Raw genomic sequence first — 14,157 nt, 5'->3', positions numbered from 1 at the left:
CTCGACATGTTTTTGAGTCCGGGCCTTTGCGACTAACTCTCTGAAAAACCAAGGCAAATGGCTACGTGCACACTCTCGTGGTATCGCTACGATGCATAAAATTTCGTGTGTCTCAGGATAGCACGATATATGACTGCATGACGGATCTTTTAAGATCCCCAATCCGGAATTAAGAATAGAAAGTCTGAAGTAAATCTGATTTCGCCACATTGGCTACTGACATGAAAAACAGGGTATCACAGATCGAGTTACGTTGCTTTGATTCCCTCAAATGATATTATAAACCCTGTTTTATGTTACATTCTGTTTTTTGATTGACTGTCAAACTACAAAAAATTATATAATAATCATAATAACAACAATAACATTTAATGAGGGGGTCCAACTCGCCAAGGCGCTTTTCAGTGGAGCCTTCCTAGCCTTCCTAAATATATAACCTGAGAAAAATACACAATAAATTAAAGTAAAAATGTTCCTAATAGTAAAAAAGTCAAGTTAAATTAATTAATAAAATACTATAGTAACCAACGTCGTCGGGGTTTTCACCAAATGTATGCTAATTTTAAATCGAGTTGCTATCTCGTCGTCGCATGCAAATCGAATTCCTTTCGATTTGCATCTGTCATTGCAGTCGAGCAGAACGAAGACAATGCTTTGGATGCAGTCGTCAGACGCAAAACAACGGCGACACCGGAGCGACCACCTCACTTAACCAACAGCGCCCAGTTGTTCAAAGGCCGATCAACGCTAATTTAACAGCTAATTTAAATCTTGTTTATTAAAAATGATTTTGAAGTCTAATTTTAAGCTACTGGTAAAGAAATGTCCAAGTCAAAACTGAGGGACAAAATTTTTTAGGAAGAATCTATATTTATTCGGTAATTAAACTCCAATCAGAGTTCACGTTTATCCAAGATTAACTTAATTAATCGGTATTTGAACAACTGGGTCCACGACTATACCATGATACTGAATTTCTTTCAGTCGGAATAGTTTTAAAATATTATATTTGAGATCCCTCGCATAGGACCGTGTCATAAAGGATACCATTACAAAAGCTTTGTGTTTGGTCCTAGAAAGCTAGGAAGGAGTCTTGGCATTGGGCTAGAGGGTATGTAAAAACTAAACACAAAACAACGAAAACGAAAAGGGGTGACTGACATTGTAAGACGTAAATGTTGATACAGATCGCAACGTTCTACATTTTTTTGTTAGTTCCATAATGAAATATTTCGCCAGCAAGTTAAAATTATGCAGAAACGCCTTCACGTCAAGTGTTTTGACATCAACTTGACATTGCAATTTATCATGTTAACAAGCTAGTAAGCGGATAATAATTATATACGAACACGTCTGTTGCGAGAGCAATAAAAAGGAACATGTGAACGAAATCCTACTTACCGGTATATCCAGGGACGAGTTTCAACTTCCTGATCGCAAGCGGTGCAAATCATGGCTTGCGTGACCTGGATATACTTAGCCGGGAGCGTAATTTATTTTATTCCATTCGAGGTTCAACGATTCCGTCTTGCGTTCTGTTACCCCGTCTTCTATGTCTAGTTTAATAATTAATTAATTAATTAATTTTTTGATTAATTAATTTATAGCGTTCAGTCGTTTTTCTCTGCTTTTCCCGTCTTGTTAGAATACGGTAATCAGCCTAACTAAAGTAGTGATAATACGTGCTGAGTCTACTCACCGTAATCCTACAAATGGCTGCCTTCAACTGTTAACAGCACTGAAGGGGAAAAAATCATTGTTAAACGCATTGCACAGGAATGAACAGTGACATCAGAATTTTTTTCTCAGTAGCGTTGACTGACTGAATGGCCTTAAGGGATAGCTACTACTTCCTTTGTCCAAAAGCCACTGACTGCTTTAGGGTCACATCAGTAATGGTGGACGAGGTGAGAAAGAACTCAAGGATGTGAACAGTGTGGAATCGAAATTTCAAAACATAAAGTCAGATGTCTTTTCAAAACATAATCTGAGTGTAAAAGAAGATTTTGAGCAAAAATTTTTCAATTCAACTGTAACAACTCTTGTTTCCTTTTTGTTTTTGGTAAAAGAAAAAGAATTCGAAGACTTCGAACGCCGCCCATATCTAGACTTGTGGTCTCAAGGCACAAGTAAATGTGAATTTCAAATTTATTATGAAAAAGGTCTATTATATCCGTTGATTCCACTTACAATGCTAGTTCGTGTTCCATGATTAAGCACATTTTATACATAGACGAGATATTTTGAAAACACGGCGTAACAAGCAACAGAAAAGTAGTGCTCAGTCGGTTTTCCTTTTTAAAAACGGCTAGTTGCAACGGACATCAGTCGTAGACATTGAAAAATTACCCTTGTACAGCACAGCAATAAGTGCCAATGAACTGTAGTAGCTTTCATTATTTGAATGTGTTACACTAGAAGTGCATTGCCGCCGCATATGGACAAACTGGTCAACTAACCTTTGACTGCAGCAGTCAGGAGCGAGTGGCTCAAGTAGGATGAGCTAGCAACTGTGACATAAACTGTTGAAACGGGAAATAGCTTTTTAAAGAAAGCACGACTTCCTTTTATGTACAGTCCATTATGGTTATGGAATGAACTGAGAGTAGCCGTGGGTGTTAAATGTACGACTCTGACGCAAAATGCATTAAATAAGGATACTGACTTGTGGCTCCGCCCAATTAATTACAAAAAAAAAAAAAAAAAAAAAAACACGACTTCGTGTTTATTAATTAAACGTCAGGCCGGGTTCGTGGCAATGACCGCTTTCCTTCTCGCAAGAATTATATTAACAGAACAAGACTTCATCAAAACAGAGTTACATGCTGGAGGGAGAAAACGAGTGTGTAAGCTTGTGCTGGGTTTGACAGTGTGTCTTCAGACCCCTATTTAGAAAGAAACCTACTTGCTTTGTGACTAGAACCGCTAGCGATTTTTAAATTTCATTACTCTGGGACTGTTATGAAAACAGTTCTATCTAATAAATTTGTAAAAAAAAAATGTTTTGCCTTTTAATTAATCCTTTCTAAAATAATCTGTTATGATAACTTAAAAGACACCCTGTTTTTAAACAGGGAAAGCCATTGCATGTTGGGGACAATAGACCTTAAGAAAAATCTTACGGTTTCCATAAACTTACCTCTAGTCCGTTTGAATAGCTGAATTGTCTGGAAACTGTCGGGTGAATTATCTTGGATATTTTTAATCGCGGCTTAATTGTAGTTTCGTAGCGATCTAAAGCGCATCGTCACAGCGAATTTGATTGAGATTTAGAATCGTCAGGACAATAGCCTTACATGTGATGGCTAAGCCAAATTGCATGATGGAACATGATCTACAGAATATTAATATTAGAAATGGCTTCAAAAATTTCACAGCAGTAAAAAGAGCCAATTAAATGACCCTGCCTGAATCGGAAAAACGTACTTAGCACCGGCGAAACGTGCTCTGGCGCTGAAAAAAAAATATTGCAGGTATATAGCTTTTCATGTTTCGTTTAATCACTTTCGTCTATTCTTTCGTGATTGATTGATTATACTTACTCGCTGACAACGACTTCCTCAGAAGGTAGATTGTTGACAAAAAAAATTGAAGGTTGTAAGCCGATGAAGAGGAAGTTGCATTTTTCCTTAAAATGACAATGATTAATAATTCACTGTCTGAAAGCAAAATTGTTTGGATAATTTTAATTACAGGAAAGTGCTTTAAAAAAAGCTTTCAACCCAAATGGTTGATAAAGAAAAACGACCTATAAAAGATGGAGTAAACATGCTAACTTATGGAACTTTCAGGAAGTCAGTAGAGGGAAAAGCTGCTGTGAAAAGAAAAATTTAAATTTTGGTTTTATTCGCATTAATGCTCTTCATGCTGCACATTTTATTACTTCAATCGTTTTTAACACGCACCGAGTTGTTTTTAATCCCGGTATAATCGGTTTAAAAGAGGTTACCTTTAAGAAAAGTTAATTTTGAATATCATGTGCAAAAGCCTGGAGGTTGCTCAATTAAGGAAACACGGAAGAAATACCACATTACCATTATGATAAAAGCCAAAATAAACGCTCGATATACTCAGAATTTCAACAGGAGGCGTTAATTTTTAAAGAGAGGAAATCCCCACACGAGAACAAGAACCTACACAAAACAACGCATAATTCTAAGCCAGCACCGCATTTGACATCTCTTTTAGCCTTTCCTGTTTCGTGTTTCGACTACCACTCATTACACCCACCATCCCCACAACCGCAACTACTACCACTTATTACCACCAGTACTACTACTCACTGCCACCACCAACAGCGTCAATAGTACACCACTACCTCTCATAACCACCACCAGACGCATCACCAGTACACAACTACCACTTATTACCACCACCAACAGTATCACCAGTATAGCACTACCCTCATTACCACCACCAACAGCATCTATAGTACACCAGTACCACTCATTACCACCATCAACAGCGTCACCAGTACACCACTACCACTCATTACCACTACCAACATCATCCCTAATAAACCACTACCACTCATTACCACTACCAACATTATCATGAGTACACCACTACCACTCATTACCACTACCAACGGCATCACCAGTACACCACTACACCCATTACCACTACCAACAACATCCCTACTAAACCACTACCACTTATTACCACTAACAACAGCATCACCAGTACACCACTTCCACTCATTACCACTACCAACAGCATCACTAGTACACCACTACCACTCATTATCACTACCAACAGCATCACCAGTACACCACTACCACTCATTACCACCACCGACAGCATCACCAGTACACCACTTCCACTCATTACCACCACCAACAGCATCACCAGCACACCACTTCCACTCATTACCACTACCAACAGCATCACCAGTACACCACTTCCACTCATTACCACCACCAACAGCATCACCAGTACACCACTTCCACTCATTACCACTACCAACAGCATCACTAGTACACCACTTCCACTCATTATCACTACCAACAGCATCACCAGCACACCGCTTCCACTCATTACCACCACCAACAGCATCACTAGTACACAACTACCACTCATTACTACCACCAACAGCATCCCTACTAAACCACTACCACTTATTACCACTAACAACAGCATCACCAGTACACCACTTCCACTCATTACCACTACCAACAGCATCACCAGTACACCACTACCACTCATTACCACTAACAACAGTATCACTAGTACACCACTACCACTCATTACCACCACCACTCATTACCACTACAAAGAGCATCACCAGCACCCCACTACCACTCATCACCACCACCAACAGAATCACCAGTACACACCTACCACTCATTACCACTACCAACAGCATCACGGGTACACCACTTCTACTCATTACCACTACCAGCAGCATCACCAGTACACTACTACCACTCATTACCACTAACAACAGTATCACTAGTACACCACTACCACTTATTACCACCACCACTCATTACCACTACAAACAGCATCACCAGTACACCACTACCACTCATTACCACCACCAACAGCATCACCAGTACACCACTTCCACTCATTACCACCACCACTCATTACCACTACAAACAGCATCACCAGTACACCACTACCACTCATTACCACCACCGACAGCATCACCAGTACACCACTTCCACTCATTACCACCACCACTCATTACCACTACAAACAGCATCACCAGTACACCACTACCACTCATTACCACTACCAACAGCATCACCAGTACACCACTTCCACTCATTACCAGCACCACTCATTACCATTACAAACAGCATCACCAGTACACCACTACCAATCATTACCACTACCAACAGCATCCCTAGTAAACCACTACCACTTATTGCCACCAGCAAGAGCATCCCTAGTAAACTACTACCACTCATTACCACCTACCAACAACATCACCAGTACACCACTACCACTCATTACGACCACCAACAGCATCACTAGAACACCACTTCCACTCATTACCACTACCAACAGCATCACCAGTACACCACTTCCACTCATTACCACCACCAACAGCATCACTAGTACACCACTTCCACTTATTACCACTACCAACAGCATCACCAGTACACCACTTCCACTCATTACCACCACCAACAGCATTACCAGTACACCACTTCCACTCATTACCACTACCAACAGCATCACTAGTACACCACTTCCACTCATTACCACTACCAACAGCATCACCAGTACACCACTTCCCCTCATTACCACCACCAACAGCATCACTAGTACACCACTACCACTCATTACTACCACCAACAGCATCCCTACTAAACCACTACCACTTATTACCACTTACAACAGCATCACGGGTACACCACTTCTACTCATTACCACTACCAGCAGCATCACCAGTACACTACTACCACTCATTACCACTAACAACAGTATCACTAGTACACCACTACCACTTATTACCACCACCACTCATTACCACTACAAACAGCATCACCAGTACACCACTACCACTCATTACCACCACCAACAGCATCACCAGTACACCACTTCCACTCATTACCACCACCACTCATTACCACTACAAACAGCATCACCAGTACACCACTACCACTCATTACCACTACCAACAGCATCACCAGTACACCACTTCCACTCATTACCAGCACCACTCATTACCATTTCAAACAGCATCACCAGTACACCACTACCAATCATTACCACTACCAACAGCATCCCTAGTAAACCACTACCACTCATTGCCACCACCAAGAGCATCCCTAGTAAACTACTACCACTCATTACCACCTACCAACAGCATCACCAGTACACCACTACCACTCATTACGACCACCAACAATATCAGGAGTACACCACTACCACTCATTGCCACTACCAACATTATCATGAGTACACCACTACCACTCATTACCACTACCAACAGCATCACCAGTACACCACTGCCACTCATTGCCACCACCAACAGCGTCATTAGTACACCACTTCCACTCATTACCACTACCAACAGTATCATGAGTACACCACAACCACTCATTACCACTAACAACAGCATCACCAGTACACCACTACCACTCATTACCACCACTAACAGCAACACCAGTACACCACTACTACTTATTATTACTACAAACAGCATCCCTCGTAAACCACTGCCACTCATTACCACCACCAACAGCATCACCAGTACACAACTACCACACATTACTTGCACCAACAGCATCCCTAGTAAACTACTACCACTCATTACCACCACCAACAGCAACACCAGTACACCACTTCCACTCATTACCACCACCAACAGCATCACTAGTACACCACTACCACTTATTACCACCACCAACAGCATCCCTAGTAAACCACTACCACTCACTACCACCACCAACAGCGTCAGCAGTACACCACTACCACACATTACTTGCACCAACAGCATCCCTAGTAAACCACTACCACTCATTACCACCACCAACAGCAACACCAGTACACCACTTCCACTCATTACCACCACCAACAGCATCACTAGTACACCACTACCACTTATTACCACCACCAACAGCATCCCTAGTAAACCAGTACCACTCACTACCACCACCAACAGCGTCAGCAGTACACCACTTCCACTCCTAACCACTACCAACAGCATCACTAGTACACCACTACTACTCATTATCACTACCAACAGCATCACCAGTACACCACTACCACTCATTACCACTAACAACAGCATCACCAGTACACCACTTCCAGTCATTACCACCACCAACAGCGTCACCAGTACACCACTACCACTCATTACCACTACCAACAGTATCATGAGTACACCACTGCCACTTATTACCACTACCAACAGTATCATGAGTACACCACTACCAACAGCATCATGAGTACACCACTGCCACTTATTACCACCACAAACAGCTTCACAACTACACACTCTCACTCACTAACACCATTACCAGCGTCACCAGTACACATCTACTACTCATTACAACCACTAACAGCATCACCAGTACACCACTACAACTCATGAACACCACCAACGATATCACCAGTACACCACTACCATTCATTTTCACTACCAACAACGTTACCAGTACACCACTTCCACTTATTACCACCTTTAACAGCGCCATAACCACTGCTACCACTCATTTCTACCACCACTACCACCACCACTACCAATTCCACTAGTAAGACTTCTTACCACCCCCACTACCATTTTCATTTACAGCACTACGACTTATTACCACCACCACTACCACTACCTGTAATTACCATCATCATGAGGACCACCATCACTACTACCACTCATTACAATACTGTCAGCACCACCACCACTACTACCACTCAATACTACCACCACCACCACCACCACCGCCGGTAGACCACTTTCATTCAGTACCACCACCACTGTTATAACAACACAGGAAAACGTTGTAAACTCGGAAGAAAAGCCTTTTAAGAGTGCCTGACTGTAACTTTCGAGAATCGCTGGCCAAGCTTGAAAAATCGAAACTCCTGATAATTTGCCTGAAGTTTACTTTTGGGGAACTATCTTCGAAAATATTGTTTGAATGTTCTGGAAATTTTTAGTTTTCGAGAATTTTGGAAAAAACGAAATAACGCGTTTTGCCTCATTAATTATGCAAAAATCTCACTCAAAATTAGCCAAGTTCAATACGCTTGTGTTGAAACAGTACGCAACGCTAGAAAGCGAGGTCGGTTTTGAATAAGAGCATAACTCACCTACTTTCTATCAATGGGACCTATGTAACCTTTTGTAGAACTTTGGAGGGTTTTATGGCTCTTTGAAAAATTGACATTTTGAGGACTTCGCGATGAGGCGAAAATTGAGTAAGTTTGAAGGTTTAAAATGCATCTTGGTATGTCAGGTATCGACTCGAGAGGAACATTGTGATAAAGCTTGGGTCTTCGTCTTTAATAATATAAAATAAAAAATCTGGGCAATCAATGCACGCCAAAGTTAGCGAGGCTTCGTTAACAAATTTGCATAATTCGCAACTGTTGAGAAAATGCTATGTTGTGGCGACTCGGTGAAAACATTGACCCAGGCTATTTTCAAATGGTTATTTTACCCCACATCGCATTTGTCTGTTTCTCTTTCTTGTTTAATAACGTGGTGGAAAAGGTCTGGAAAAAAATGCGTGATCGGAAAAGAAAATATTCGTCAAATTCTGGTGGGAAATTTGCATAATTGCAAATCTTCCAATAAATCTGTATGGAAAGGAATCTGATTGGGAAGGTTTCGTTAAGAGACCATCCGTAGTCCGTAGTCCGTGGTCCGTAGTCCGTAGTCGAAGTCCTCCGCTTACTTTAGTTTCTCTTTTATACCCAGTCCGTAGTCCGCAGTCCATTGTCCGCGACTCAGACTTTATACTGACCTCATTGTTGACGTTGCAACGAAAACTATTGCTACTAAAGTGACTCACCTTTTGGGGACATATATAGCAGGATATAGAGCGAGGAAAATGTTCAGCAAACCTGTAAATGCCCACTGGAATCGTACTAAAATGGCCAAAATATGGCGCACAAACACTGGCAAGAGATCAAGGAGACAAGGTAAGCAATTTTTGTTCAATTTATGCCCTTTATTTTCGACTCCAAAACACGTTCGTAAATTCCTATACAAACCGTAATGATTTACGCCATTGCGTAACACTCATCGTGACATCAAAATATAAAGGTCAAACAAAGGTCATAGAGCTTCGGCTACCTGTGATGTATGCAGAAGACATTGCGTGTATACAGTGTCACTGACTACCCGTGTTTCTGTTGTTGACATTCGACAAAGATAAATGCATGCCCTACAGCCAATCTGTAGGTAGGATATCATTTTGTTAAACGGAAATTGGCACACAGGTTTTGAAGCGTGTATCCGTGCATGTGTGATATTTCATACCAGTAATTACGTTAAAATATGGCGTGCCAGCTGACATTGTTTTTCAGTCACTTGCGAAGGTACAGTATCAAACAACACGAACAGAGAGTTTTTTTGACTGACCCAATTCTGAGTGATCATTATTTGGAAGGCCACTGAAGAAGGTTGGACTAGCTATTTGAAAAAGCATGCATTCCAGTAAACAAACTTGATTTAATTAAAAATATTCACTTTGGCCGACCCTATGTCCAACTTTCGCATCTCATTTGACAAGCATGTATCTTTTAAACGTGATTCAAGCGTCATGTGAACGTTTTATTTTTATCAAAACCACTCATATGCCAGTAAATAAAGGTCTTTTTTCTAGTTGTTGTAATTGACAATTTCGCAGCACAAGTTGGTTTATGGGCATTACATTCCAAGACTTATCGGGAGCTACTGACGTGACGCAGATAACGCAATAGCGAGTATCAGCTTGGCACTATTAATTTAAAGGTTAAGATTCGACAATAATTGGTTAAAATCGAATTATTAAACCTTGTTTTGACTCCTTTTATGTGGGGTGTTTCGGTCAAATGGTCTCTTAACGAAACCTTCCCAATCAGATTCCTTTCCATACAGATTTATTGGAAGATTTGCAATTATGCAAATTTCCCACCAGAATTTGACGAATATTTTCTTTTCCGATCACGCATTTTTTTCCAGACCTTTTCCACCACGTTATTAAACAAGAAAGAGAAACAGACAAATGCGATGTGGGGTAAAATAACCATTTGAAAATAGCCTGGGTCAATGTTTTCACCGAGTCGCCACAACATAGCATTTTCTCAACAGTTGCGAATTATGCAAATTTGTTAACGAAGCCTCGCTAACTTTGGCGTGCATTGATTGCCCAGATTTTTTATTTTATATTATTAAAGACGAAGACCCAAGCTTTATCACAATGTTCCTCTCGAGTCGATACCTGACATACCAAGATGCATTTTAAACCTTCAAACTTACTCAATTTTCGCCTCATCGCGAAGTCCTCAAAATGTCAATTTTTCAAAGAGCCATAAAACCCTCCAAAGTTCTACAAAAGGTTACATAGGTCCCATTGATAGAAAGTAGGTGAGTTATGCTCTTATTCAAAACCGACCTCGCTTTCTAGCGTTGCGTACTGTTTCAACACAAGCGTATTGAACTTGGCTAATTTTGAGTGAGATTTTTGCATAATTAATGAGGCAAAACGCGTTATTTCGTTTTTTCCAAAATTCTCGAAAACTAAAAATTTCCAGAACATTCAAACAATATTTTCGAAGATAGTTCCCCAAAAGTAAACTTCAGGCAAATTATCAGGAGTTTCGATTTTTCAAGCTTGGCCAGCGATTCTCGAAAGTTACAGTCAGGCACTCTTGATACTTGAGATGTTGACTACGATCCTACATTTTACACCTGACGCTATAACACCTTTCCAGAATAACAAATTACATTGAAACTGAATAACTTACATTGAAGCATGCACGCGAAAGAATTTAACACATTATGACACTCTCTCTTTTATGAAAGAAAAGAAACTATACGCGTAAAATAACGATAGAGAGTCCTAAAGCTGTAGCAGTTCACGACTTAGGCACTTAACCACACCTTTCTGTCATTTATTCTTTCCAAACTTTCAAGACTTAACCCTTACAGGATCGCCTTTCTCCAATGGATCTAGGTCGCGGGCGCCTCTGTTGTAATAACGAGCTTGCTGTTGCTGGCGTAGGCGACGCTTGGTAAAGGTCATATCTTTATCAGCAACAGACGGCCTTAGCAAACCAGCAGACATGGGTAGAAGACTTCTATTCCTCCTGTTAAGAAGGCGCCGAGCCGGGCTGACCTGAATTCCCGTAGGCGGTGTTTTCCAATGGTCAAGTAAAGCAAGAAACGCATCTGAACCAGCCTTCTTGCATTTTACGAGGATCTTCTTTGCCTCCTTCACGGCACTTTCTGCTTTTCCATTGGACTGACTGTGACGAGGACTGCTAGTACAATGATCAAAATCCCACTCTTTTGAGAATTTCAGGAAATCGCGATACACAAACTGCGGTCCGTGACAAGGTGTTCTGGAATACCGTGCCTTGCAAAGTGGGCTTTAAGCTTCCTGATTACATGCACTGACGATGTGCTTCTGAGGTGATCAAGTTCGAAAAAAACTCTGAAATAGTCAGACGTCACCAGGTAGCTCTTTCCTTCTAACTCAAAAAGGTCAGCTGCAACGTACTGCCAGGGCCGACTTGGCGTTTCGTGACTCCTGAGTTTTTCCTTAGTCTGGCCTCGCTCGTACTCCTTACAGGGTTCGCAGGTCGACACATGATTTTGTAATGTCACCTGTCATACCAGGCCAATAAAGACATTCCCTCGCTCTATTAAGGCAACCATTAATTCTCAGGTGTGAGTTGTGAATCCTCCTGAGTAGTTCGCCTCTAGCAGCTTTTGGGACTAAAAGATCTGCAGAAGCCTCGCTTCAGATATTGGTAGATAGGTCACCATGTTGATAGCTTCAAATTCCGCCTCAACTTGTGTACACGAAGGAAGATACTCTCTGGAAAGTGTGTCCGCCAAGAACATTCTTTCCATCGCTCGTATCGAATTTCTAAGTCGTACTTCTGCAAACGGATCATCATTCCTTGCAACCTCTTAGGAGTGCGATGAAGCGGCTTCTTAACGATTGACTCTAAAGGCTTGTGATCAGTGTAGACGATAGTCCTTCTACCAAACGTGTAATCATTGAACTTCTCCACTGAGAAAACAATTGCTAGCATTTCTTTCTCAATCTGTGCATAGCGGGATTCAACTTCTGTCAAAGCTCTACAAGCGTACGCAATGGGATGTCCGTTTTGCATTAAGGTTGCTCCCAGACCACTTTGACTGCTATCACACTGGATTTCAAGGACTTCACCGGACCTGTAGTACGCCTAAACGCGTGCAGATACAATGAGAGTCTTGACATAATTCCATGCTTTTTCTTGCAGGTCATCCCAACACCACACCGCATCTTTATGGGTAAGATGAGGCTTCATAACATCTGACAGATGAGGAAGAAAGCGACTAAGGTCGTTAACCATTCCATTTAGCCGGAGTATGTCGTCTCGCTTCTCTGGGCGTGGTATCTCCACGATCGCCCTTACTTTCCCAGGATCTAATTTTAGGCTCACGGCTGTTAGCAAACGTCCATGGAATGGAACCTCCTTACACTTAAATTCTAGCTTCTGACTGTTGAGCTTGATGCCCTTCTTCTGACACTTGTTGATGAACACCTCCAGATTGCTGTCATGATCGGTCTCATTCGTACCATGGATCAGAACATCATCTGCGATACACTTAACACCAGGAAGGCCATTTAGCTCTTGGTGGAGACGCTTCTGAAATATCTCACCAGAAACGCTGAGACCAAAGGGTAAACGAAGCCAACGATACCTCCCACATGGCGTAGCAAAGGTTGTGAGCATGCTAGATTCATGATCCAGCTCCAAATGCATAAAGGCTGACGCTAAATCGACTTTAGTGAACACACGTGCATCTGTGAGATCAGGCAGCAGATCACCAATGACAGGGATTTGGTAGTGTTCTCTCTTCAAAGCAACATTCAGAAGTTTCGGATCGATGCAAATACGCAGCTCACCAGACTTCTTTACAGCAACCGCTATCTGGCTAACCCACTCGGTAGGTTCTTCTACAGGAGCAATGACCTTGAGATCTTCCAGCCTTTTTAGCTCCTCCTTAAACTTCTCCCGAATAGACACAGGCACTTTCCAGGCCAGAAGAATTACAGGCTTAGCGTCAGGATCAACTTGGAGATGCACTTTTCCAGGAGGTGTTCCAAGGCCCGCCTTATCGAAAACATCTGGATACTTGTCTATCAAACCACCGCTCACCCTCTCCACATCATGAACGAAATTCTCCTTGTGAATAGTCAACAATTTCATCTTCTCCGTTGTGCTTAAACCAAGCAAAGGTGTCAGATTTTCTTTAACGATCAAGAACCTGACCTTGAACTTCTCATTGTTCCTGGGATTTACGACTAACATAGCACAGGTGCCAACGGGCTTAACCTTGGTACAATTTCACATAACCAAAGTTTGCGAACACGGAGCGAGCTCATCGCTTTCGGCATATCTGAGAGGTAGGATGTTCGCGCTTGCACCACAATCTATTTGGAATCGTATTGGTTGCTGCCTGACCAACATCTCGGCGAATACAGCTCTTTCTCTCAC

General features: G+C 41.7%; 3 protein-coding genes across 6 annotated transcripts in view; 1 reads left to right on the top strand and 2 right to left on the bottom strand.

The window, feature by feature from the left end:
• Positions 1-14,157, bottom strand: part of LOC146455677 (adenosine receptor A3-like) — a 255,846-nt gene that overhangs the window by 148,013 nt on the left and 93,676 nt on the right. The window contains exons 1-2 of one of the 4 annotated variants that reach the window (XM_085094020.1): positions 2,460-2,502; positions 1,700-1,738 (exon numbers count right to left, since the gene is read on the bottom strand). The exons of 2 other annotated variants lie outside the window; for them this stretch is intronic. The gene's annotated coding sequence lies outside the window, so the exon portion shown is untranslated. Of the gene's footprint in view, positions 1-1,699; positions 1,739-2,459; positions 2,503-14,157 lie in introns of those variants that run through there. One more of the 4 variants, XM_085094019.1, reaches the window with a different exon arrangement.
• Positions 1-14,157, top strand: part of LOC146455678 (CAAX prenyl protease 1 homolog) — a 276,576-nt gene that overhangs the window by 193,006 nt on the left and 69,413 nt on the right. The window lies entirely within an intron of this gene.
• Positions 1-14,157, bottom strand: part of LOC146455679 (galanin receptor type 1-like) — a 100,612-nt gene that overhangs the window by 21,055 nt on the left and 65,400 nt on the right. The gene's annotated exons all lie outside the window — the stretch shown is intronic.

Source organism: Pavona decussata, unplaced genomic scaffold (genome assembly GCF_977016875.1).
Source record: "Pavona decussata unplaced genomic scaffold, jaPavDecu1.1 SCAFFOLD_272, whole genome shotgun sequence".
Classification (NCBI taxonomy): Eukaryota; Metazoa; Cnidaria; class Anthozoa; order Scleractinia; family Agariciidae; genus Pavona; species Pavona decussata.
Note: the sequence above shows the minus strand (reverse complement) of the source record. Positions and strands in the feature narration are given on the sequence as shown.